The sequence below is a fragment of the Enhydra lutris genome, unplaced genomic scaffold (assembly GCF_002288905.1).
Source record: "Enhydra lutris kenyoni isolate GAN:26980312 unplaced genomic scaffold, ASM228890v2 scaffoldscaffold83, whole genome shotgun sequence".
NCBI lineage: Eukaryota > Metazoa > Chordata > Mammalia > Carnivora > Mustelidae > Enhydra > Enhydra lutris.
In genome coordinates, this window is record NW_019154167.1 from 4784184 (window position 1) to 4811027 (window position 26844).

Genomic DNA, 26844 nt, shown 5'->3' on the forward strand with positions numbered 1-26844 from the left:
GAAAGGTGAAAAAACTCAGGGGGAGGGAAGGAGAAAGGAGGCTGGAGAAATGGGGAGGCGTCACACAGAATCCCCAAACAGTCTTAATCCCTGTGCCATGTTCTACAATTTAACGTATAATGAAAACAACTCAACCCCTTCTTTAAAATGTATATATGGTCTTGCTTCAGTTATTTGGTTACCTGACTGTTGAGTGTGCCTGTTTTCTTTCATTTAATTTAAAAATCATCGATGTGAGGGTGTAGATGGTTTGACTTTTGGTCCCCAATGCACCATTCCCAGGGAGCCTGAATGGGCAGTGGCTTAGTCCCCTTTAACAATAGTCAAGTGCTGCATAATAATGTAGGTACTCAGAGTCTGTGAGTTTTTTACAAGTATGTTTTACTTTTACATTTAATTTTAAGCATATCCTGGAGTATCTGGGTGACAATGGTAACTAACAGCTGCCACATAGTTAGGACATGTTTTTGACAAACTGGCAACAATACTACTTTGTCATGAGCTAGTAAGAAAATAAATTAGGTGTACCTCCTACTTCATGGCTTACTATACAGATGAAGATTGGTAGTTTGGAAAAAGGAAATTGATGGGGTAGCAGGGTCCTCAAAAGACTCACATACAGGCATGTGGAAAGCCAAGAACACATGCTGGCCAGTCAGTAGTTTGTTTAGGTGTCTAAGAGCAGTTTTCTCTCAGCAAACATCCTGTACCCCATTAAATTAACATTTTAAATTTGTGCACAATTTGTAAATTTACTTTGATGTTAAATTTGTATAAGAGCTTTATGAACAGCAGAGTTTCTATTTAGTTTTATGTTTGTTTACATTTAAGAAATATTATGAAAAGAATTTCCATAAATGCTTGAGTCTAAGAGAATGTTTTTTCCTTGAAGAGGTCCGTCCAATATATTTCTCAATTGAGAAACACTAATTAGATACTGAGAGCAATAAACAGGGTATGTGCACTGTGTGTATAACGTTTACTTAAATATAAGGTAATGATGTACTAATACATCTTACCAAGCTCTTAGCCACTAGGAGTTGATGACTGTTGTGCATCCTTCCTCCTTGCCCCACTTTAATTTGTTTGGTTTGTCCCTTGGGTGTACCTAGTTTGAATGCATTTACCCAACTCATCCCTCCCTTTCATTCTCCACCAAGATCTTTCCTAATTTCTATTTCTCTGAAAACATGGATATAGTAGTTCCCTACCTTCTCTGAGGGTCTGGGGCTGGAAAGACACCCTGGGGTGACCTGCCTTCTTCAGAAGCATAATTTACCTCCCAGAGAGCTGATGGGCTGTGAAAGGGTTGTGGAGACTGAACAAGATTGAGAACTGCCAACCAGTCTTTATCATTTGGGTTACTATTGGATAAAAAAAAAAAAAAAAAGAAATATATTAGATTTGACCCAATGCTCTAACACCCCTGTAAATTGTTTCATGTGATTGATGTGTATGTATGTATATGTGTGTGTATGTATCCATATCTGTACCTATCTATATCTACATCTAGATAGATGAAATTTTATATATAAAATGTATAAATATATATATTTATATATTAAATGTATAAATATATAATATATAAAATGTATAAATATATATAATGTATAAATATATATGAAATTTATATATAAAATGTATAAATATATATAAAAAAAATATATAAATATATGAAATTTTATATATAAAATGTATAAATATATATAAATATGTATAAATTAGCTCCCCAAAGATCACCAACACAACCTACTGATAAAACAAAGCTTGAGTGTATTACTTTCCACACTTTGTGATTCACTTCTCAGCCAGGAGCCAAGTGCCCATATTAAACCAAGGGAATAGATCTCAGTCCCAATCCAAAGAGTCTGTCAAGCCAGGTATGAGGTTGTTCTCCCAATTACCCAGTCTCTGATTTATAAGGACATTTGTCTTTGGACTTAGGGCCCACCCAGATAATCCAGGATAAGGTCCTTCTCTCAAAATCCTTAATTTATTCACATTTTTGTTTGCCATATATAGTAACATTCACTCTTTTGCTGTATTAAGTAATAGTCACATGTTTCAGGGATGAAGAAGTGGAAATATCATTAGGGACTACCATTCAGCCATTGTAGTGGTATTGTCTAAACTGCTTGCTATGCTCTGAACCACAGCATGTAGGACTTGCTCCACTTTCTGGACCTCTTATAAAACATGAAATCAAGAGGGCTGAGGAGAGGAAAAAAGAAATCCAGAATTCCTCTAAAGTAGTTAGGGTTTCAGTTCTCAAATCAGAGACCCCTAACTTCTTTTTCTTTCTTGAATTAAATTACCTGCTGATCCTTTTTCCTACAGGACAAACCAATGGGCCCAAATATTTGATATCAGAGACAATCTCAATAATAAAGCCAATTCCCAAAGTTTTAGATGAAATATCTATAAGGATAATTACTGAACCTATTTTCTTTCCTTTTTTTTTTTTTTTTTTTGCTGAGCCTATTTTCAATAAAGATGGTGAATATTACCTCTTTACAAAAAATTAATGAAAATAACTTTAATAAAGGAAAAATCTTGAGGCTCTTGGGTGGCACAGTTTGTTAAGCATCTGATTCTTGGTTTCAGCTCAGGTTGTAATCTCAGGGTTGTGGGACTGAGCCCCTGAACTGGGGTCCACATGCAGCATGGAGTCTCTTCAGATTCTCTCTCCCTCTCCCTCTGTGTCTCTCTCGTTAAAATAAATAAAATTTTAAAAAAAGAAAAAAACCTTAAGATATATCCTATAATAATAGAGATATAATGTACATTCTATACTATGAATATACCAAACATATAGGAGAATACATATTGATGGAATATGAACAATATCAAATAAAGAGATTTAGTAAGTCTGGAACAAGTACAAAAAACCGTATTTTAATGGAACTCCATTAAGTATGATGTGCATCCTCAATTAGAACCACTGGCCTTGAGGGGTGCCTAGGTGGCTCAGTTGGTGAAGTATCTGGCTTCGGCTTGGGTCATGATCCCAGAGTCCTAGGATTGAGCCCCACATTGGGCTCTCTGCTTGGCAGGGAGCCTGCTTCCCTTCCTCTCTCTCTGCCTGCCTCTCTGCCTACTTGTGATCTCTGTCTGCCAAATAAATAAATAAGTAATCTTTTAAAAAATAGGATAGTTGGTGCTAAGAAACAATATTTGGCTATTCATTTGAAGGGAACAATAAGACATTTAAAGATAAATATGGAAGGTAATGTGATTGTCAAGAATCTTGGCCCTTAAATAAATAAGAAAGATTTGTTTTCTTAAATAATTGAGGACATAATAAAGTCTACATAAAGCACAAAAAATTATTCTGGTAAAACATGGACTCTTCTCTATCCAGGCAGATTACACAGAATAAACCTTCATATTGTAGTGAAGGAAATAAACAGTAAACCACTGAGTGTCTTGTACTGTGCTAGGCTCTAGAAATACAAAATGAATGTGACATACTCTAAACCTTCCAAGATTTTACAATCTAGGTAAAGATACAGATAAAGAAAAAAAAAAAGTGGGAAAAAGTGCCAGAGATTGCAAGTTGTCTATCACACAACCTATCTCCTCATTCTAAGTGACAAAACCTGGTTTTATTGGGGGTAGCTATGTATTCAAATGGGGAAAAATGTAATTTCTCAGCCTCCCTTTCAGACAGGGGTGCCCATGTGACTATACATAGGCAAATGGTATGGAGGTTGAAGATGCTGGTTGGGGCTTTCTGGAAAGTTTCATAATTTTGTCCTTGGGTGTGTGTGTGTGTGTGTGTGTGTGTGTGTATGTGCATGCACTGGAGTGAGGGAGATAGAAAGATGGTGCTTATGAGGCCGCTAAGACCTCATAAGAGGCCATTTTGTATTACTTTCTTATTCATCCTTCCCTAGGACACGGATGTGATGCCTGGAACTTCATCAACCATTTTGTTACACTGAGGAAACCTCAAGCTATGAAGGGAAAGCTTGAGCTTGGAAAATAGAGCAGAAAGATGAAAGTAACCACCATAACAATAATGAACTGCCTACCTCTGGATTTCTTTTATGAAATAGAAAAATCATGGGTTTCTTAATGACAGCCGAACATAATTCCTAACTGATGCAACGTATAATACCTTGGGATACAAGGTCTGTATCTATAAAGACCTATGAGTGCACATTTAAGGAAAGAATGAATTCTGTCTGGGAGAAAGGAAATTGGGAAGGGCTTTCCAGAGGGAATAACTTTTGGCCTGGGCTTTTAGAATATGAGTAGCTATCTGTTAGGCTATGAAAGATGGGCATTTTACTTAAAAAAAAAGATTTTATTTGTTTATTTATTCATTCAGAGGGAGAGAGTCTGCAAGCAGGGGAAAGGGGAGAGGGAGAGAGAGAGAATCTCAGGTAGAATCTGTGCTGAGCACAGAGCCCGACATGGGGCTTGATCCCACGAATCTGAGATCACGACCTGAGCTGAAATCAAGAGTTGGACGCTTAACCAACTAAGCCACCCAGGCATCCCAAGGTGGGCATTTTAGATAAAACAGTGTGACAATGAAATTCAGTATCATTTCTGTGGTGAAACTGCTTAATTTTGAAAGACAGATCATAGATTTAGAAAACACTTTTGATTAAAAGTGGATGATGTGAGGGGCACCTAGGTGGCTCAGTTGGTTGAGTGTCTGACTCTTGGTTTCAGCTCAGGTCATGATCTCAGGGTTGTGAGATTAAGCCCCAGATCAGGCTCTGCGCTCAGCGAGGAGTCTGCTTGAGATTCTCTCCTTCTTCCCACCCCCCAAGCACTTGCTCTCACTCAAATAAATTAATAAATCTTTTTAAAAAAGAAATGGATGATGTAATATTAATCATATAAAATCATGGAAACCCCTAAGGGCTGACGGTCAGAAATATTTTGAGAAATACCAACAAAGGGAACTATTATAATAAATTTACATAGTTGCCCTCATATAATTTTCTTCTTACTTTTGAAAAGGAAATAAGATATAATCTTCTCCTGTATAATTCTTTCTATCTTAATGTTCAAGTACTTTAAAAGTTTAATGAGTGGATAATTCTCCATTCTTCAATTGCTGTTACCAAACCTTCACTTAACCACTGTTACAGATAAGTTAAGAAAGTCATATCTCCTCTTCAGTACATGTCTATTTTAAGCAAGTAAGAATAGCACTCTTTCCTATGCTATATTGCAAATCTTGCACACAACTAAAATATTATGTAAGATCTATAAATATTGAGATTTATTTGACTAATGCAGAAAGTGCTTTTCAGAAAAAACAAACATTTCTCAGATCAGCAGAAATTTTAAATTAATCATATTTTCTTCTTATGAAATAGAGAATGTTTATTTCAGTTAGCAAATCAAAAGAAACCATTTAAAAGACCTCCATAATTTAAAATGTTTAGAGGGAAGAGATGATCAATGTATTTTGTTAAATAACAAATGAAAAAGAATTAAAATAATTATATATAGATATGTAAATAAATAAAAATAAATAAAAAGGGAACAATTATGAGAAGTCACACCAAAAGGAATGTATTCAAATGTACACAGAAATAGGTTTTCAGTTACATTTGGGTCCTAATTTAGGTGGAAGTTAATTGAGAAGATAATCCCAGTGAAAATTATTGTCTTGAGACTTTTGTTGTAAGCCAGTAGAGTGGATTTAGTCAACTGAGATTGGTATTGGTGGCTATACAAGGATATATAATAGGATACACACATATATATGTATATGTATATACATGTATATGGAAAAAACTGAACGAGATGCTACATGTTATAGAATTTGCATTTCTGCATATGAAATTTTTAAAATCTGGTCATTTTCAATCTGAACATTACTCTTAACTAATAGCTGTACACTTTTACAATTTTGAGGTTTATAATGATAACCCTGGTATGTCTTCTGAATCATAGCAGAATTATTAAATTAAAACATATTTTTATTATTTGAAAATTGGTAATCTGGTATGTTTTTTAACACTTCTAGATTAATCAGCACTTCTTGATCAGATATCCAAACCTGGGCTCATTCTTTGGCCATCTTCAATAACAGTTTATAGTTAACAGAAATAAAACAGTCAACAGCTGATAAATAAATTTAAGATTCACACTATTACAGCAAGAATACCTATCACAAGAAAATTAAAATCTAACCAAATCTTTAAGAAATGCTACATAGCTCTAATAATAATAATAATTTTTAATATTCTGTAGTGAGAAAGAATTACAATGAAGCATGAACGAATGTATCTTTATTTCTGATTTGATAGAATGTAGTCTGTTCACGTCAGCAAGACAAAAGATATTAGGGGGGGCGCCTGGGTGGCTCAGTTGGTTAAACATACAACTCTTGATTTCAGCTCAGGTCATGATCTCCTCCTGGTCCTTGGATCCAGCCCTGTATGGTGCTCCCTGCTCAGCAGGGAGTCTGCTTATACCTCTCCCTCTGCCCCTCCCCACTCTCATTCTCTCTCTCAAATAAATAAAATATTTTTAAAAAATATATTAGAAATAGACTGGGCCTCATTTTCATCTGAAGTAGGTCATGGGTCCAAGTTCGATTTGAGGGGCCCTGGGTCGTAACTCATCACTGGCTTCCCCAGAGATGGATGCCAACAATGGGGGAAGAAAGGGAGGACTACAGAGGGCCTTCCTTACTTAGTCCTCTGATAAACCTAAAATAAGAAGGACTCTTAGGTAGTGTTGTTTGAAGCACAGCCTGAGAGGAGGTGGTTCTTATGCAAGTGCATTTATGGAGGAAGCGCTCTCAGGTAAAGGGAAATGAAGGAAGCAGGACAGGGTAAGGGGGAAAACAACTAAGCTAAATGGAGACTAGCTTTAGCCTGATCCGATAAGGAACACTGGAGTAGGATTTACCCCACAGAATAGGTTTACTTTGAGGCAAGTGGCTGGCATTATGTACCCTCATCATCATTCAGTCATTGACTGCAGGTTGCAGGGGTGTATACAGAGAGGAGGTGTTGCAGAGTACTGAAGCTCTTATTTTGCAGAGTGCAATTCTCTAGAGAAGGAAGCAGCTGGAGTCAGCAGCTAAAACCCAGAGTTGCAGGGGATGGGTCCCTCTGCCCTATAAAGGTGGCCTGAACTAGTCACCAGCAGTGTACAAAGACTACAGTACAGAAACACTGTCATTTGTGTGTTATGACCCCAGATCAGCCCTTAAGAAACACGTAACTGAAATATACTACAGAAAGCATTGCTGAACTTGCACACTTAAACTATGTACGATGGTGTTATGAGAAATGTTATGAGAACAACTAGGGATGCTGGGAACACATCTCCCTTTCTAGCACTGGGTTTAAGAATATCTTCCCCTTGGGTGCCTGGGTGGCTCAGCGGGTTAAGCCTCTGCCTTCAGCTCAGGTCATGATCCCGGAGTCCTGGGATGGGAGTCCCACATCGGGCTCTCTGCTCAGCAGGGAGCCTGCTTCCCCTCCCCTCTCTGTCTCTCTGCCTACTTGTGATCTCTCTCTCTGTCAAATAAATAAATAAAATCTTTAAAAAAAAAAAAAAGAATATCTTCCCCTCCTCACCTATTCTCTTTGCTAAGCAGTCACAGCTGGTGGTGGCTTCAGTGATCAGAGCAAGATGCCCAGCAGTGAAAGCACCGGGTTAGTTAGGATTTAATGCATCTGAAGTCTCTGGAATGGTGATATGGAATTTAAGGTAAAAGGAACTATAAAGGCAGGGTCTCTTGTCTGTGTCTGAGATATGCACCCCGACATCCCTCCCTTCCTTTATTTCTACCGGCCCTAGACACACCCTTGTCTGCTTGTCTGTCTTCTGTCAACATTTTGGCCAAGATTTCTATCTTTCCTAGCCTCTGGAACTGAACTTCTTGCATTTTCACCCCTATGCTGACATTTTCTAATAGTTTGATAGCTAGAAATAATGAAGAAGATTAAGTAAAATGCCTTCCCCTGCTATCTCTCTTCTTTTTCTTTTAAAATTTAACCTCTTTAATTAGAAGACCAAGCCCAGTCAGGTATGCTATTATGAGCATCATGGGTGGAAAAGACAAGAAGTTGATTCTTCTAAAATTGAAGCCCAGAGGTTTCCTGGGTGTCCAGAATAATGGGTTCTGAAGTGCCAAGAGGGAGTGAAGAAGGTCAGGGATCCACAGAAGTGGTAGAGGGTGGGGATGAGGCAGTACTTGGTTTACCTTCAAAAAAATCTGGCATTTACCTTCTCCTTCCCCAGTCTCATTACCATCACCAGTCCTTCTGCTGGAAAAACCATTATAAACTGCCTGAGAATAAGTTGGGAAGCAGTAGTAGGTGGGTGTGAGGCAAGAATAACAAGACCCTGTGTACTATAGGCTCTGAAAGAAAGGAGGGAATTCATTTTTTTGTTTTAATCTGGGGGTGGAGGAAGATTTCCCTTTGCTCTTGAGCTGAGGTAGAAATACCTGATTCTATGAACTGCAAATGTGGAAATCACTTGGGCTGGAGTCAGAATAGTATATTAGAGTCTCTTGGTGCTGTCCTAAAACAAGCATAATCTTTGAAAATATCCAAGCTTTACAGGATGGTCAGGTGAGGTGGGGATCCTGCATCTTTATCTCTGGTGGTCTTAAGCAGTAATGCGGTCTGTGTAGCACAGTGGGATACAACAAGTGAGCTGGTTATGACTATTGCTATTTTGCACATCTCCTTTGCTGCCAGCCTTCAAGAGAGAGACCCTTGCTTTATTGCCTGCTGCCCTTCTACTCTGAAGAGAACCTAAACTTCCTCACCTGCACAGATATTGAGGCAATTCTTAGGGGAAAAAAGAGCACTCAAAAATAATTTATTGCCATTTTCTCAGTGATATTTGAGTGGGACCAAGATATATTTGAGTTTATCTGAGTTTAAGTCTTGGCTCTATTTGTTACTGACTCTATGACCACGGGAAAGTTAGAGTTATCCACTGTCTCACTGATCGGAATTTTTCTTAGCTGCTTTAGAAAAACAAAGAGAAGGAAAGGGAAGGATAATATTTGTAACTACCACCAATAATTGTGAGTATTAAACAAACAAACAAAACCAACAAAATGGGTTTAAAGCAATTAATACAGTACTTGGTCCATAGGTGTCCACATGTTTACCATTATTATCATTCAGTATTTAATTAGCTAGAAGGCCTTAGCTGAGAAGACCTCACCTTCAAAGTCCATAATTAACATTTCAATTTCAATATACTGCTTAACTCTGTGCCTGGCAATATTCTAGATGCTGCTCACATGTGAATTTATAAAATTCTCACTACAGCTCTAGAGGTAGGTACTACTGTTATATCAATTCTACAGATGCGGAAGCCAAAGAATGCGTGCTTAAATCACTTGCCCAAGATTCTGCGATTGTATAGTGGTAGAGTGCGGAGATTCAAACCCAGAAAGGCAGGTTTACAAAGTGCCCGCTCTTAATCATTGAGGTAAGCAGTTAAAGAGTCAAACCAAAAGGAGATGGGGAACATAGGATAGAAAGGGCAATCAAGGTGCAAAATCATAAACTGCATAGTTAGAGTTTGGGTTGGTCCAGAAGCTTGAAGGCATTTTTATGAACTATTCAGGTTGTGAACAAGTAAATTAAGCTCATATTTAAAAATGATTGGCGCCTGGGTGGCTCAGTGGGTTAAGCCTCTGCCTTTGGCTCAGGTCATGATCTCAGGATCCTGGAATCAAGCCCCCCATTAGGTTCTCTGCTCAGTGGGGAGCCTGCTTCCTCCTCCTCCTCCTCTCTCTCTCTCTCTGCCTCCCTCTCTGCCTACTTGTGATCTCTCTTTCTGTGTGTGTCTGTGTCTGTGTCTGTGTGTGTGTCAAGTGGATAAATAAAATCTTTAAAAAAATGATTGGTAAACTTAACAGGTCAACTTACAAGAAAATTGAGAAAACGTTCAACAGATGACTATGACTAAAAGGGCAGTCCTGGTCTTCTATTTCTTTTACCAGAGAAGTTGCCTGTCTCTCCCAACAAAGCAATCCGCGCACAAGAAGGCATCGATGGGACAATGAGCTGAGACACGAAAGGGTTAATGCCCCCCCCCCCGCCATTTTTGCGCGCGCGGGGGCGGGGGTGGTATGGATGGGGAATATGAAGGCGAAGAGGATTGTGGGAACCCGTTTTACGTCGCCCCGTGGGTGCCTGGGAAATATTCTGTGTACCTTTCTATTATGTCCGACTCTCAGTGAAAGCTGCGGCAAGCTGGGGTCTAGTCAATGCCGCCGCAGTTGCTCTCCGGGGCAAGGCAGGGAACTTTGGCCGCTGCCTGGAGAGCGAATGAGGCGGAGGTTTGTGAGCACTTCTTTTGGGCTGAAGGCGTAGGCACATCCTGCCTCCAGCCGCGCAGGGAGAGGGGAACGGAAGTGAGAAGTAATGGAGAGTAGGGGAACTGACAGACTGACGGACCAGCGGCGAGATTTGATTGCGTCCTTGTTGGATAGGGGAGTGTAATGTGTTGTGTGTATGCTGTTGTTGAGACGGGTGAATATTCTGGTTACTTGGAGATGGGGGAGGCGAATAAATAAATGGAGGGTAAAAGCTGGGCACCAGCATCTATGAGTCGTACCTATACGGGATGATTTTATGGAATGATATTAATGGATCCCTGGCTTCAGATTTTACTTTTGATGGGTTGATTCCCTTAACAAATTACCAAGTACCTAGACTGTACTAAACGCTGTGGATGAGGAAAGGAGTTAGCCATTATTTTCGACATTTAAAGCCTGCTAGTTACGATATACATTTGGAGATAGTCAATTACAATATAAGAAGACAGATAGATACATCAAGTGTTTTTGAAAACTTGGGGCCACCAAACTCACCTGAGGGTGCAATCTGGGACAATCTTTGATGTGATTTGAGATATACTTTGAAGATACTATAAGTAGGGCCAAGCTATAAAATTTTCAAGGCCTGTTTAATTCAGGAGCAGCAGCTATGTGGAGAACTGAGGAGCAGGTAAGGCCCAAACTGGTTCATTCTTGGTGAGAGCAGTTGTCCTTCACAATGGCACTTCCAGGGCCCCTGTTGGAGAGTCAGTCTTACCTGAGAACAAGGCCTCCCTTTGCACATGTAGCCTTCAAGTTCTGGGTAGAACTACAGTGCAGGACACAAGGCCTGTCTGCCCTAAGCATTTGAAACATCTCTGTGCAGTTCTTTATTTTTCCAGCAAATTCAGTTCACAGAATTGTGCATCCATCTGGAATCCTAAGCTATGTTTTAAGACTTTCAGATCATTAAACCTGCTACTCTGTTTACCAGAGAAACAAAAGTGTAGCAGAAATCGAAGTCAGTGGTTCTCAAACTTTCTTGGGCATCCGTATCAGCTGGAGGGCTTGTTAAAACAAAGATTGCTGGGTCCTACCTACAGAGTTGCTGATTCAGTGGGTCTTGGGTTGGGCCTTCCAATTTACATTTCTTTTTTTTTTTTAAAAGATTTTATTTATTTATTTGACAGACAGATCACAAGTAGACAGAGAGGCAGGCAGAGAGAGAAGGGGGAAAGCAGGCTCCCTGTGAGCAGAGAGGCTGACGCGGGACTCGATCCCAGGACCCTGGGATCATGACCTGAGCCGAAAGCAGAGGCTTAACCCACTGAGCCACCCACGCGCCCCCCAATTTACATTTCTAACAAATTCCAGGAGATGCTGATGCTACTGGTTCTGAGACCACACTTGGAGAACTACTGGTCTAAACAGAACTGACATTAAACTGTGAAGGACATCTCTAGGGAAAACCAGACACACAACCAAAGGTTAGACATGTCTGAGTTAATTCTCAGTAGATACGAAATGGATTTATTTTTGTTGTTCATTTGTATGCTTCGAATGGAGGAACAAAGATGTATCTTCCAGAACTAAACAAAGCAAAGTTTGTACCAGTTCTTTTCTTCCCAAATAAGTATCAGATTTCCTTGTATCATAAATTGTTTAAAAAACAAAGTAGCTATTTTCATTTCAGATGCCTTGCTCAGTTATATCCAGGTAACTAGGTATTTATAATGGAACTCACACCCCAACTTGTGTCATCACCAAAAAAAACCTGAGGTTTTCTCAATTTCTTGTACTAAATTATGTTTGAGTTTAAAAGTTAAAAAAAATAGTGACAATCTAATCAACAGAGATTAGTATAAGGAGCTAGAATTGAGGTGTGATGAATAGTTTTTTTTTTTCCCTAGTGAAACCTCACCATTCTCAGAAGAAACAATCAGTTTATTCACTGTAGAGCACAGATGGAACCAAAAATCTTAGTGTGCTAAAGCTTAATTTGAAACCTTTCTTTAGGGAATGGCTTAAACAGTCTCATGGAGAGAAACAGTCCACATTTCTACCTAATCTCCAAACCCCTCCCATAAGTCTAAAAAAAAAAGGCCAAGACACATTTTTAGGAATGACAGTAATCATTCTAAACCCCTATCAATTTTGGATCCCAAATCTCTCCCCAAGCCAGTTATGAAACAAAACTGCAAAATCAAAGATGCACACATAAAACATTAAAAAAAAGTCCAAACACACTGGCCTGAGTCTATTATGAGTCTTTGTAGGGACCAGCAAGATTCTAGGATGATCAGTACTCTGAATGTTTCAGAATATAAGGATCTGTTATATCCACATCCCAAGGGAGTCAGCAGGACACTGTATGGGAGGAAAAAGTTTTCCTCAACCCTCTTAGGGTTCCTGATTGAGTGTTAAAAACCAACAGGAGAGAAGTATACAAAAGCATTAAGTTTTACATGATGCAGGAGCCTTTGTAAGGAAATGAAGATCCTAAGAAACAGACCAAAGTATTTTATGCTAGGGTTGATGAAGAGTGGACAGTCATGGAGGAATATGATAATGAGTATGAAGCAAGTGTAGTAAACTGGGGGAGACTTAGCAAAGTCCTATTTGTTAGGATTTCTCTCAACATCTCTTTGTCTTTGAAGATAAAGATAACTCTTTCGTTCATGTTATAGAGGCCACCTCTCACATGGGGTTTTAATGACCTGTTTCAGAGGACAGGAGGTTAAAATGAGTTTTCTGCTTCGCTATTTTTTTCCAAATCCTTTAACTTAAAGTGTTCAATATGCCAAGGTGCCATATTTTGGAATAGCATGTCCTGAGCCCCCTCAACACTCAGACACATGACTCTTGAATATTAATCAAATTTTGCAGATGGTCAGTGAGACTCTCACTCAATATATTTGTGTACTGCTTTCTCCTCTCCACACCAGTTCTCATCTCTACCTAATCGCCTAATCTTATAGAGAGTATAATTTTCTATGAAAGGAAGGGGCACCTGGGTGGCTCAGTCAGTTAAACATCCAATTCTTGATTTTGGCTCAGGTCATGAGCTCAGCATTGGGCATGGAGCCTGCTTAAGATTCTCTCTCTACCTCTCCCTCTACCTCTCGCCCCTCACTCACACGTGTGCTCCTCTCAAAAGAAAGAAAGAAAGAGAGAGAGAGAAAAAAAGAAAGAAAAGGAAAGAAGGAAAGAAGGAAACCTATGTTAGTTTGAACTATGCATCACTGTGTCCTAAGTGATTCCTAGGTAGAGATGATTTAATTTTGTTGCTTGAGCACTCAATATCTTACAAACTCTGAGGGTGGACAGATGGAAGGGAATTTGGGTCATGTAATAAACAAATGATTACTCTGCAATTCAAATTCAGACAGCACTGCTTCCAACTAAAATTTACTGGTTGCTGCTGCTGATTCTCTAAACAACTTTAAATCAGTAAGTGTCTGTAACCTGGGTTAGAGTGGGGTTTCAGGTCAGGTACTTAATCACAAGGCTATGGAGGTCATTTGGAATTGCCTTTCTAAGGATAAGTCCCTACATAAAGTGAGTGAGAACTATAAAATTAGTTAGGGAAAAATGAATAACTCACTAGGAGGAGGAGAAGTAGGCAGAAATATATTCTAGGATCTGTATCTGAAACTGAAAATCCAGTTAGCAGGTGCTTACCTGCTTAGCTTTACCCACAGCAGAAGCCAAGGCTTAAGCACCTGTGTGCCTGCAGCCAGGTTGTCCTTAGGTCCTGTGACCATCATGGGGACAGAGCAGCTTTGCCTGCTTTTCTGCACTTGATAAGGTTATGAGGAAACCTGGAGGACTTAATCTCATATAATTTTTAACTATGGAGTCATTTTAATAGCCTTTGGAGGTCTGAAGAATGCATATCAATGTCTTCCAAAACTGCATTGTAAAAGAGCCAAATCCAAAGTCTGACTGAAAGCTAGAGTTCAGCAGATCAGAAGTGACCTCACCAGAAATATGTTCTCTATTTTCAAGCTCTTCAGAGGAGTTGTCAGTGTCCTCTAGCTAAAGACCACCAAGAACATACCTGTGGTTGAACAAGTCAGATTGATTACTCACTGCATCAAGGGAGAGTGCCCATCATTGGGAACTTGCAGGGTGTCTCAGAGGCTGTTAGGAAGGATTTATTATTATAGGTTTTGGACTTGTGTTAGGTAATTTTGCAGGAGGCTTTAAAGCAGTGAGGCTTTGCTCTGGATTGGATTCTGTTAGGAAGTTGCAGAATATAGGGGTAACACTATAATTAGGCATCTTTGTTAATCTTACCTAGAGGGAGGATAGACTAGAAGGAGGCTAATTGGTAGTAATGGCGGCCATTAGCCAGGATAGAAGGATGTTTGGTCATTTTGTGGTTTGGTCAAAGTTCATGTTCTGCCTCTTTTCAGACCTGATTATTCAGTGGTCTTGCTTTTGTCTTGGTCACAGTGATGACATAGTAGCCTTCTCTGCTATTGATGACCCATGAAATTGTCTGGTACCAAGAACACCAAGGCCTGGCTGTGAGGGCTAGGCCAGCAGCTGTATGTCAATGGCTGCTTTTCTCCTCAGAGTGAGCAGTGCTTGGTCCAGCAACCTGTAGGGAACCAAATTCCTTTTCTACCAGGAGCAAGATATAGCAGAAAAATGGTTAGATGTGCTGAAGAGGAGAGATTAGGTAGTGGATGTAGGTGTGAATGAAAGGATCTGGTTACCCTCTAGTAGAATTTAAAGCCACAGTGATAGTAGTCTCCTGAGGTTGTTTTTCCTTAAACAAAACAAGAGAAATAGATGGGAGAATGTAGAAGAATTTTTCAAAGATGACCACTACAGTATCTCCCATCTCACATTCTTCTACAATGTGTTCTTGCCACCCTCCCATTGAGAATTATGGTTGATGTACCCTCTCCTTTGAATCTGACAGACTTGATCATACTGACCAATAGAATAGGGAGAAATGAGACCTATGACTTCTGAGGCGAGGCCGTAAGAGGCAGTGCAGCTTCTGCCTTATTTGAAAGGACAATGACCTGTAGAGTCCTGAGCTGCATTGTAAGAAGTCTGACTACCCTGAGGCTGCCATACTTTGAGAAAGTCCAGGTCCATGTTGCAGCTACCTATAGGTCCTCCATTCAGCAGTCCCAGCTGAGGTTCCACCTAATAGCCAACATTCACCAGGAGACCTGTGAATAAAGATACCCCTAGATGATTAAAGCTCCCAGCCATTGAGTCTCCCTCTGAGGACCCGAACATCATGGAACAGAATCAAGCTATCCCTGCCATACTCTGAGTTCCTGAACCACAGAATCAGAGAGCAGAATAAAATGATTGTTTTAATGCCACTGTTTTGGATTGGTTGATCACAAAGCAATGGTAATCCAATCAGAGGTAGAAAATTTGGTTAAAACAAAAGGGATGGAGTAAAAGGAACAAAGAAGGTAGTTGGTTGAGGGAACACAGGATGGTGACAAAGCATTTAGCTTTGCTGCTGCTGCTGGGCTCCTTGGTCCCAGAGACCCTGGAGTGGACAGAAGTGGACAGAAGGAAGCAGGGAATGAGAAGTTATCTAGTATGCTAAAAGAAACTTCCGCAGATAATTTGCACCTTCCTTTAAAATAAGATCTTTTTTTCAAAGTTTTATGTATTTATTTGTTTGCTTGTTTGTTTGTCAGAGGGAGACAGAGCACAAACAGGGGAAGGGGCAGCCAGAGGGAGAAGCAGGCTCCCCACTGAGCAGGGAGCCCATTGTGGGACTCGATCCCACCTGGGATGATGACCTGAGTAGAAGGCAGATGCTTAACCAACTGAGCCACCTAGGCATCCCTTTAAATAAGATATTGAACTACTTGCACTACTGGGTATTTACCCTAAAGATACAAATGTAGTGATCTGAAAGGGCACGTGCACCCGAATGTTTATAGCAGCAGTGTCCACAAGAGCCAAACTATGGAAAGAACCTAGATGTCCATCAACAGATGAATGTATAAAGAGGGTGTGGTATATATATATATATATATATATATATATACCCAATATATATATATATATATTATGCAGCCATCAAAAGAAATGAAATCTTGCCATTTGTGACAATGTGGCTGGAACTAGGAGGGTATTACGTTTAGCGAAATAAGTCAACCGGAGAAAGACAACTATCATATGATCTCCCTGATATGAGGAAGTGGAGATGCAACATGGGGGGTTTGGGGGTAGGAAAAGAATAAACGAAACAAGATGGGATTGGGAGGGAGACAAACTATAGGAGACTCTTAATCTCACAAAACAAACAGGGTTGCCTGGGGGGAGGGGGGGAGGGAAAGGGTGGTGGGGTTATGGACATTAGGTTGGGTATGTGCTATGGTGAGTACTGTGAAGTGTGTAAACCTGGCGATCCATAGACCTGTACCCCTGGGGCTAATAATACATTATATGTTAATTTAAAAAATAAATTTAAAAAATTTTTTAAAAGGATATTGAACTACTTACTTAGCTGTAAATTTTGACTAAAATTAACAAAGTGTGTATGGGTTTTTCCCCTAAGGAAAAAAGGAATAATATTAACACTAGCAAACTACTCGATGAATAACAAAATTTAATATTATGGTTGCTTATGGTAACAATCCTTTGAGCAAATCCCACTAATCATTTTCAGTCAGTCATGTGTTATTTATAAAAATCATTTTGGGAGCTCAGTTGATTAAGCATCTGCCTTTGGCTCAGGTCATGATCCCAGAGTCCCGGGATTGAGCCTTACATCGGGATGCCTGCTCAGCAAGGAATCTACCTCTCCCTCTCCCTCTGCCCCTCCCCCTGCTCATTCTCTCTCTACACACTCTTTCAAATAAATACATAAAATACAATAATAATAATAATAATAATAGTAATAATTTCAACTTTACTGTAGTTATATGAAGGTTTGCCTCAGTAGACTTTGAGGTATTTAGGTAAGACAGTTTGATGGCATTGATGTTGAAACTGTCTGTGAAGACTGTTAACTCTTCAGTCTTCCTTGGTAACAGTACTTAGTAAGGGACACTTGCTCTTCTCTATCTCATTGTATGATGTCAGATGAAAACACAATATTGTTTCCAGTGACATGTATAGCAGTTTTATTCTTTTAATCTGGGATAATCTGATTCACTTTTAAAACCTCCATATGTGTCTATATGTTACACACACAAATAGCTCTTGCTGGGTAAGTCAGTCTACATGTAAGTTATAATAGAAGTCCTAGTACTATACTGGAATTATGTAATCAGTGAACACTCAAAGATACCAGTTATAAATGTTGAATGCTCTTGTCAACTGACCTCATGGTTATGGACCAAATACAAAATGTCACAGCCTCTTGTTTCATTGTAAAAATGCATGTGATTTTGGAGTTTGCTACCGGATCTGCTTATGCCCTCTGTGCATTCTACCTTGAAAAGTACTTCTGTCCATTTACACATGCCTGAATCTTATCTAACACTCAAGACTCAAAGTCAGCAACACTTTTTTGGAAACCTAAATCTCCTGTTCTCCTCCTCATCCTCTTTCCCTGTTTCTCTTTTCTGTCACCTTCAATCTTCAGTTTTGCTTAATAGCTTTCTGGGTGCATGTCTGGCCTTTCTGCTAGTCTGTAAATTCCTGGAAAATAGAGTCTATATTTGATTGATTTATGGGCTCACCATAACTCCGTGATGGGTGTTTTCATCTTTACGCTCTGTAGAGAGGGCACCTAAGCCTGGGGATGCTAGTGAAGATCATGTATCTTCACATTAGTGGCAGAAAGAAAGGAGAAACTCATTCCCAGAAAACCCAAGTTTTTTTTGCACTTGAATTTTTTCACTGCTCTCTTGTACCCCCCTTGTCTCCCTGGATGGCAATTGTGAGGACCATGAGGCAGCTTCCACTGAACTCTTGCTTTCTGTATTGATATCTTATTCTGGTAACAAAAAATATTCTTTCCTTTGCTTATTGGGTTGGGATGAAGATATTTTTTCCTTAGCTCTAATCTTTCCTCTTTCTAACTCCCACTCCCAGGGCCAAAGTGATTTGAACAAATTTATATAGGAAAATTATCCCCTCTGTTGTCTGTGGTGCTTGAAGATACAGTTGCAAAGATTTTAAACCTGGGGCTGGGGTGCCCAGCTGGCTCAGGTGATAGAGCATGTGACTCGATCTCAGGGTCATGAATTTGAGCCCCATGTTGGGCAGAAAGATTACTTAAAAATAAAATAAAATATAATACTGTTTTTAAAAATAAAACATGTGGCAGAGGGAGTGGGAGTAAGTTTCCCACTTTGGCCTCAGTCTAGTCCTAAGCCACATGGTTTATAATAATCACTCGATATGAGGAGTTAAGGGGGCTTGCCCAGATTAAGAGCACAGACTCTGGAGCAAGACTTCCTGTGTTGGAATCTGAGCTCCATACTCTATAGGCTTTGATGACCCAGGGCAAGTTGTTTAATCTATCTGTGCTGCAGTTTCCTCATCTCTAAAATGGAGAAGAGTGTTGTTAGGAGGATTTGCAGAATTAATATAGGTAAAGCACTTAGGATGATGCCTGGTTAACAGTAAGTGCTGTTTAAATGTTAAGTATTATTATATCTGTCGTTATTAGCATTAAAATTATTAAATCAGATCCCTGTGTGTATGCACCATCAGAAGGCTGGAGGGGAGATGTGAGTGGTACCCCACATATGTAACAAATAGGTGTTAGAAAAGCAAAACATGAACAACTAAGGAATTATCTAAGAGTGTTTTCAGTAGTTTTATTTTGGTTGCTTTAATCCTTTACTAAAAACAAATCTCAGTTACATGCTGTTGCTTGTGCTTCTGGAGTCATAGCTAAGACACCATTGCCTAATTTGGGATTATAAAGATTTACACCTGTGTTCTCTTCTAGTTTTATGTTACCTCTTACATTTAGGTCTTTGTTCCATTTTGAGTTAACTTTTGCATATGGTGTGAAGTAGGAGTCCAACTTCATTCTTTTGCACGCGGATATCTAGATGTCCCAACACCATTTGTTGAAAAGACTATTTTTTTTTCCTATTGAATGGTCTTGACACCCTTGTTGAAAACCAACGGCCGCCCATAAAGGTCTGAGTTTGTTTCTGGATTCTCAGTTCTATTCCACTGATCAATATATTTATCCTATGCTAGTACCAATCTTAATTACCATAGCTTTGGAGTAATTCTGAAAATCATGAACTGTGAGTCCTCCCACCTTATTATTTTTCAGGGTTGTTTAGACCATTCTGTCTTCTTTACATTTCTTTGTGAAGTGTAGGATCATCTCATCAAGTGCTGTAATAAAAGACTGCTGGGATTTTGATATGGACTGCATTGAATGTGTAGATCCATTTGTGGAATATTAACAATACTAAATCTTCTGACCCATGGGCATGGAATATCTGTATATTTATTTCAACTTTATTTTGTTCCAGTATACGAATTCTGCACTTCTTTTGTTAAACTAATTCCTAAGTATTTCGTGCTATTGTAAGTGGAATTGTTTTATTATAATTTCCTGTTTAGAGTGTTATTGCAGTTGATTTTTGTATGTTGAACTTGCATCCTGCAACCTTGCTGAATTTATTAGTTATAAGACTATTTTTGTGGATTTCTTAAGATTTTCCATATACAAGATCATGCCACCTGTAAATAGAGGTAGTTTTACTTCTTCCTTTCTAATATGGATGCTTTTTATTTCTTTTTTCTCTCTTCATTGCCCTGTTTTGCACAGAGTGAGTACTCACTAGAAGACAGCCATATTTTTATCTCTGAGTCCAGCCACAAATTCAGATACTGAAATGCACAAAGCCTGGAAACCACATAAGTGTGGTCAGAATCTAAACTGTTTTTGAATGCTCTCTAAAATTGCTTTGTTTATTTCTGTTTTTTTTTTTTTTTTGAGAGAGAGAGAGAGAAAGAGAAAGAACGAGAGAGTGAGAGCAAGAGAGGAAGCACGAATGAGAGTGTGAGCAGGAGGAGGGGCAGAGGGAGAGGGAGAGAGAATCACAGGCTCCATGCTAACATTCAGCCTGATGCTGGGCTTGATCTCAGGACTCTGAGATCATGACCTGAGCTGAAATCAAGAGTTGGAAATTTAACTGAACTGAGCCATCCAGATTCCCTATTTCTGTTCTGTTTACCTTTAGAATTCGGTAGCATCTTTTGAAAATGCCAGCATGCTTTATTCATGTTAGGAAGAATCATATGGATTGTCTTTTGTTTTGATCTAAGACAACACATTAAAGGGAGAGCAGTCTTTTGGGGAGCAAAGGGCGTGAAAGAGGTCGTGATCCAGCAGAGAAAATTCCAGGGACTAGGTGAGATTCAGAGGGATGAGGTCTTGATCAGTTTAACCTCCGACTATGAGATTCTACTACCTGAGCTTTTCTCTCCTTGGATTTCAGAGCTCCAAGGTTTTTATTTATTCAATCATCAAACAGGCATTGGGAAGTAGCGTGGGTTTAGTAGTATTTTTTTAAAGATTTTATTTATTCATTTGAGAGAGAGAGAGAAAGAGAGAACGAGCAGGGGTAGAGGTGTAGAGGGAGAGAGAGAAGCAGACTCCCCGCTGAATAGGGAGCCTGACATGGGGCTCAATCCCAGGACCCTGAAATCATGACCTGAGCCAAAGGCAGACACTTAACTGACTGAGTCATCCAGGTGCCCCAGTAGTATTTTTTTTAACTAGAGCATGGGCTCTGGACCCAGCTTAGGCTTGAATTTGAGTTCTACCTAGCATTTCCTAACTCTTTGACCTTGGCCAACTTACCTAGCTCATCTGTGTCTCTGTCGCTTCATTTGTAACAGGACGATAATATTATCTAATACAACCTTCATGGATTTATTATTAAGAGTTAAATGAGTTAGAGATGCCTGGGCGGCTCAGTTGGTTAAGCATCTGCCTTCAGCTCTGGTCATGGTTCCAGGGTCCTGGAATCGAGTCCCCCATTAGGCTCCCTGCCTAGCAGGGTTTCTGCTTTTTTCTCTCCCTCTGCCTCTCCCCTCTGCTCATGCTCTCTCTGTTTCTCTAAAATGAATAAAATCTTTTTGAAAAAAATAGTTAAATGAGTTAATGCATATATACATAAAGGACTTAGACAAGTTCCTGGCATATATTAAGTGCACAAAAAATGTTAAATAACTCTTAGTTTTATAGTGGTGGGAAGGTAGCTATTTTAACTTACTGTTTACATATTTAATTCTGTTTATCTGCTCAACTACTTTTGTTCATTGTTGATATGAGTGATGTGATGTGACATGATATGCTCAACTTTGAACAGTTCAAGGAACATTTCATTGAGAGGAACTCTTCCCTTCCAGAATTTTTACAGTGTGGAACCAGGAAAGCTGACTGCATCCAGGAAAGGTAAGGCAATATGCTAGTGAGCCACCTGGTGGCAGTATTGCCAAGGAATTCAAGCAGACCAGGAAAAGACAGCCCTTTCCATCCAAGACTTCTTTAGATCTGAAGCAGTTTTTCTGTCCTCCACAGAAGTTCAAGCCACGATTTCTTTCCCTGTGTTCTCCTGGTCTTGGAACACTGCCATTCCAGCTCAAGGCTGCTTGGGGACCTTTTGGTGCTCTTAGCTACTCTATCTTTACTGAGCAGTGGAGAGAAATGAGGCTGAGTATGTCAGTTCTTTGGATGTTGGGTTTCCAATTCCCACACCACCGACTTACTGTTTCTTCTGCTATGCCCCCATAGATGGAGGTAAATGGCTGAGGGGAGAAGCAAAACTAACATTTTTTGAGACAGCAAGCACTATATCAGCAATTTTATACAATCACTTCACTGAATTGTCACAAAACCCCGAGAGATTAATTTTGTCATTTACTTTATCCATCACTCTGCTTCAGCAATTACTACTACTACACTACTATTACTATTTTTGCTTCAGCAATTATTAACATAGGTGTGGCCAGCTGTACTTCAGCTATATTCCTACTCAACACCCCTGGATTATTTTCAGGCAAATTTCACATTTCATTGCATTCTTTCATTTTTAAATATTTTCTTTAATCCCTCTAAAAGGTAAGGACCTTTTAACACACCACAGAACCATGACAACACTAAAAAAAAAACAATAGTACCTTAAGATTATTAAATATCTAGCCAGTGTTTAAATTTACCTAGTTGTCTTGTTAAAAATTGAATTTACTTTATTCAAATTAAGGTCTAAACAAGACCCATTGACTGCATTCATTTGATATGTGACCTGTGAACCATTTTACATGGAAAGAAACTGAGGCTCAGAGAAGATCATCTGTTCACTTCAAAAACAATTCTCTACTGAATCAGACCTGGTACCAAATGTTGGGGATACAAAGGTTAGGAAGACACAAGACTTCACTCTCTTATACTTTTGTGATGCTCTGTGAATGTATCACAGGACTTATCACATTTTGCTATTGATATGTGGTTATGTATCTGTCTTCCCAGGTAGATGCCAAATTCCTTAAAAGGCAAGGGGCATTTTATAGTCAACATTGTATTCCTAATACCTAGTATAGTTACTAGTACATGGTAGGTATTTAACAACCGCGGGGGTGGGTAGATAGTAATTGGATAGTGGGAACCAGTGAAGAGTTTCAAGCAGGGCAGTAGCATGATAAGATTTTCACTGTAGGTAGGTACTCAGGTTGTCAGTTGGATTGGAGGCATGACAGACTGGAGGTAGAGAGGGGACTCTTGCTGAGTCCATGCTAGAGAGGATGAGAGCCAGACTAGGGCAATGGCAGTGAGTATAGAGAAGAGAAGACAGATTGGAGAGTTACAAACGATGTGGAATTGGCAGGATTTGGGAATTTATTAGATGTAGAGAATAAGATAGAATGAGGAGATCCAGGTTTCTGGCTTGGGTACTAGTGGTGCTACCAATAGATTCAGAGTAAAAAAAAAAAAAAGAAAAACAAGTTTGGGGTGGAGGAGATGAGTTCTGTTTTGGACATTATAAGGGTTTGTCTCTCTGATCTTCAGGAGATAATATTCATGTGATGTGTGAGACCAGAGCTCAGGCAAAGGGTTAGGAGTGAAGATCTGGGAGTCACTGCATATAGGTAGCACTTGAGAGCCTGACAATGGATGCCATCACTCAGAGAGAAGACCTGCAGTGAGATTGGGAGTGGACTAAGGAGGGAACCCTGACACTCACCAAGGGGCTATAGAATGAGAAGCCCATGAAAAAGATGGAAAAGGAATAGACAGGGATATTAGAAGAAAACCAGGAGAATGTGTTGCCACAGAAGCAAGGGAGGAAAGAGTTCAGGAGAGGGGGATTGGAGGTTGGGTGATATTTTTAAGGCAGATAAGGAGATGGTGGTTGAGAAAAGTTGAGTGCAGCCAGGGTGTGGTTGGTGGTGGAGGAGTGATGGGAAATAAGCCCAGAAAGCCCTCATCCAAAAGGTAAAACACACACACACACACACACACACACACACACACACACACACACCCCTTAGTCACCAGGCTAAAGAGTTAAGGCTTCATTCTGTCGATAATGGGGAGTCATCAAGAAGTTTAAAACAGGAAAAAAAAAGAAATTTAAAATAGGTGTGACTCAGGGCACCTGGGTGGCTCAGTCAGTTAAGCATCCGACTCTTGGTTTTGGCTCAGGTCTTGACCTCAGGGTCCTGAGGTGGATCCCCACATGCTCAGCGGGAAGTCTGCTTGAGATTCTCTCTTTCACCTTTCCCCTCTGTCCCTCCCCCCTGCTTGTGATCTCTCTTTCTAAAATGAAGAAATACAATCTTCAAAAAACAGAACAAAACAAAAAAACAGGAATGACCTGAACAGATAGGATGCTCTAGATGGGCAAGGCTGAAACATCATAGAGATGCTGTGGAGAAATGGGACTGAAGCAGGGCTCATTTGAGTGGAATAAAATGGCTCTTGGGCAGTGAAGGTAGGGACTATCTTTTAAGATCTTTAATAGGTAAAATTGGCAGGCATTGAAAATGGTAGTTAACACTCATTGAGCACTTTATATATGCCAGGCATTATTTTCAGTGCTTATGTAAATTATCTTCCATAATTCCCATAACCGACCTCTGATACAATGTTACTAACCTCATTTTATACATGAGGAAACTGAGGTACAGAGAGTACCTCAATTTTCTGAGGATCACCAAGCTCAGAAACTACAGAGCATAGATTCAAGCCTAGGTGGTTGGTTCTAATGTACCCTAACCTGGTTCACTCTTTTTTTTAAGATATTTTTTATTTATTTGATAGAGAGAGAGGTCACAAGTAGGCAGAGAGGCAGACAGAGAGAGAGGGGGAAGTAGGCTCCCCGCTAAGCAGAGAGCCCGATGCGGGGCTCGATCCCAGGACCCTGGGATCATGACCTGAGCCGAAGGCAGAGGCCTTAACCCACTGAGCCACCCAGGCACCCCAACCTGGTTCACTCTTAATTTCTAGATTATTTTGCTCGATCACATTAGCAAGTGAGTGGGTTGTCAGTTAGGATCAGTTTCAGCTGTGAGTTATCAGACATCCCAAATAACAATTGAACAGGATAGAAATTCATTTGTCTTTCGTGTTAAATCCTGAAGGGCTTAATGTCCTATCATCTCCACAGTGTGAGACTTTGCTTCATGATACAAGATAGAGCTCCAGCCATCACATTCATGTCCCAAGCAGCAGAATGCATGGTGGAGGAAAGAGGAGAACAGATAATGGGGACAACTAGCAGTCTCTGCTATAAGAGAAATTCCAGGACTCTGCCATGAATGATTGCATGGAAGTTAAGATAGAGAACACAGGAGATCTGGTAGATCTTTATTGTTTTCCCAATGTCTTTCCCTTGCCCTGGAAATAAAACCCTCTGTTTTGGCAGGGGTGGGTGCTGCTTCTTTCCTGTCCAGCTATGCAGTTCTTTTTTTTTTTTAAGACTTTATTTATTTGAGACAGAGAGTGAGCAAGAAAGAGAGAGGGAAAGAGCATAAGCCGGGGAAGGGGCAGGAGGAGAAGCAGTCTCCCTGCTTGTGTAGGGCTGGATTCCAGGACCCTGGAATCATGATCTGAGCCAAAGGCGGACACTTAACTGACTGAGCCACCCATGTGCCCCAGTCATGCAATTCTTTTTTAATATTGTACTTATTTACTTAGAGCAAGCGAGAGAGAGAGAACGAGAGAGCAAGAGAGTGAGCATGATCAGGGGGAGGGGCAAAGGGAGAGGGAGAAGCAGACTCCCGCTAAGCAGGGAGCCCGATGCGGGGCTGGATTCCAGACCCCTAGATCATGACCTGAGTGGAAGGCAAGTGCTTAACCAACTGAGCCGCCCAGGTGCCCCCCAGCCATGCAGTTCTAACAGAAGCTTCCAAAGATAGTTGATTTCATTGGTTGATATATGGACATGTGATCTTGATCAGAACAATCAAAATACTTCTTTTCAATTTTTTTTCTGACTTAAGAGGGGGAAAATATTGTGTCCCATGTTTGTGGTGTAGCTGGGAGGTATGTGGCCAGGAACTGCTCGTAGGCCCTTTAACAGCCACAGGGAGGAAGTTTATCTGAGAGAATGCAATCAACATGCAGGAAGAGCACTAGATTCCTATCAGTGTTCAAGTCTCTGGTCTTAATTGCCCTTGAGGCCCAACTACATCCATGTCCTTCCTAAGATTATATGAGAATTCCAATAAATTTCCTCTTTTGTTCAAATTAAACTTGTGTTTCTGTCCCTTGCAATTAAAGTCCTGATTAAACCTGTGTTTAAAAGTTATTTCTGGGAGCAGCCATAAAAATCTGGGATCTGGGTCAAGATGGCGGAGAAGTAGCAGGCTGAGACTACTTCAGGTAGCAGGAGATCAGCTAGATAGTTTATCTAAAGATTGCAAACACCTACAAATCCAATGGGAGATCGAAGAGAAGAAGAACAGCAATTCTAGAAACAGAAAATCAACCACTTTCTGAAAGGTAGGACTGGCGGAGAAGTGAATCCAAAGCGACAGAAAGATAGACTGCAGGGAGAGGGGCCAGCTCCCGGCAAGCAGCGGAGCAACTGAGCACAAAATCAGGACTTTTAAAAGTCTGTTCCACTGGGGCACCTGGGTGGCTCGGTGGGTTAAGCCTCTGCCTTCGGCTCGGGTCATGATCTCAGGGTCCTGGGATCGAGCCCCACATCGGGCGCTCTGCTCAGCAGTGAGCCTGCTTCCTCCTCTCTCTGCCTGCCTCTCTGCCTACTTATGATCTCTCTCTCTGTCAAAAAAAAAAAAAAAAAGTCTGTTCCACTGAGGGAGACATTGCTCCAGAGGCTTAACCGGGGTGAAGCCCACACGGGGTCAGCGTGGCCTCAGGTCCCACAGGGTCACAAAAGGATTGGGGGTGTCTGAGTGTTGCAGAGCTTACAGGTATTAGAACGGGGAAGCCGGCTACAGAGACAGAGCCGAGGAGTGACCTCTAAGCTCGGGGTCGCAGGCTCAGTCAGCTCAGAGCGCGGCCGGAGGCCAGGGTGACGGGAGTAATTGGGTGCTCTTCTCTGAGGGCGCACTGAGGAGTGGGGCCCCGGGCTCTCGGCTCCTCCGGGCTGGAGACTGGGAGGCCGCCATCTTCATTCCCG

General features: G+C 40.4%; 1 protein-coding gene across 1 annotated transcript in view; it reads right to left on the minus strand.

Moving 5' to 3' along the window:
- Nucleotides 1-26844, minus strand: part of LOC111161286 (zinc finger CCHC-type containing 18) — a 52117-nt gene that overhangs the window by 1172 nt on the left and 24101 nt on the right.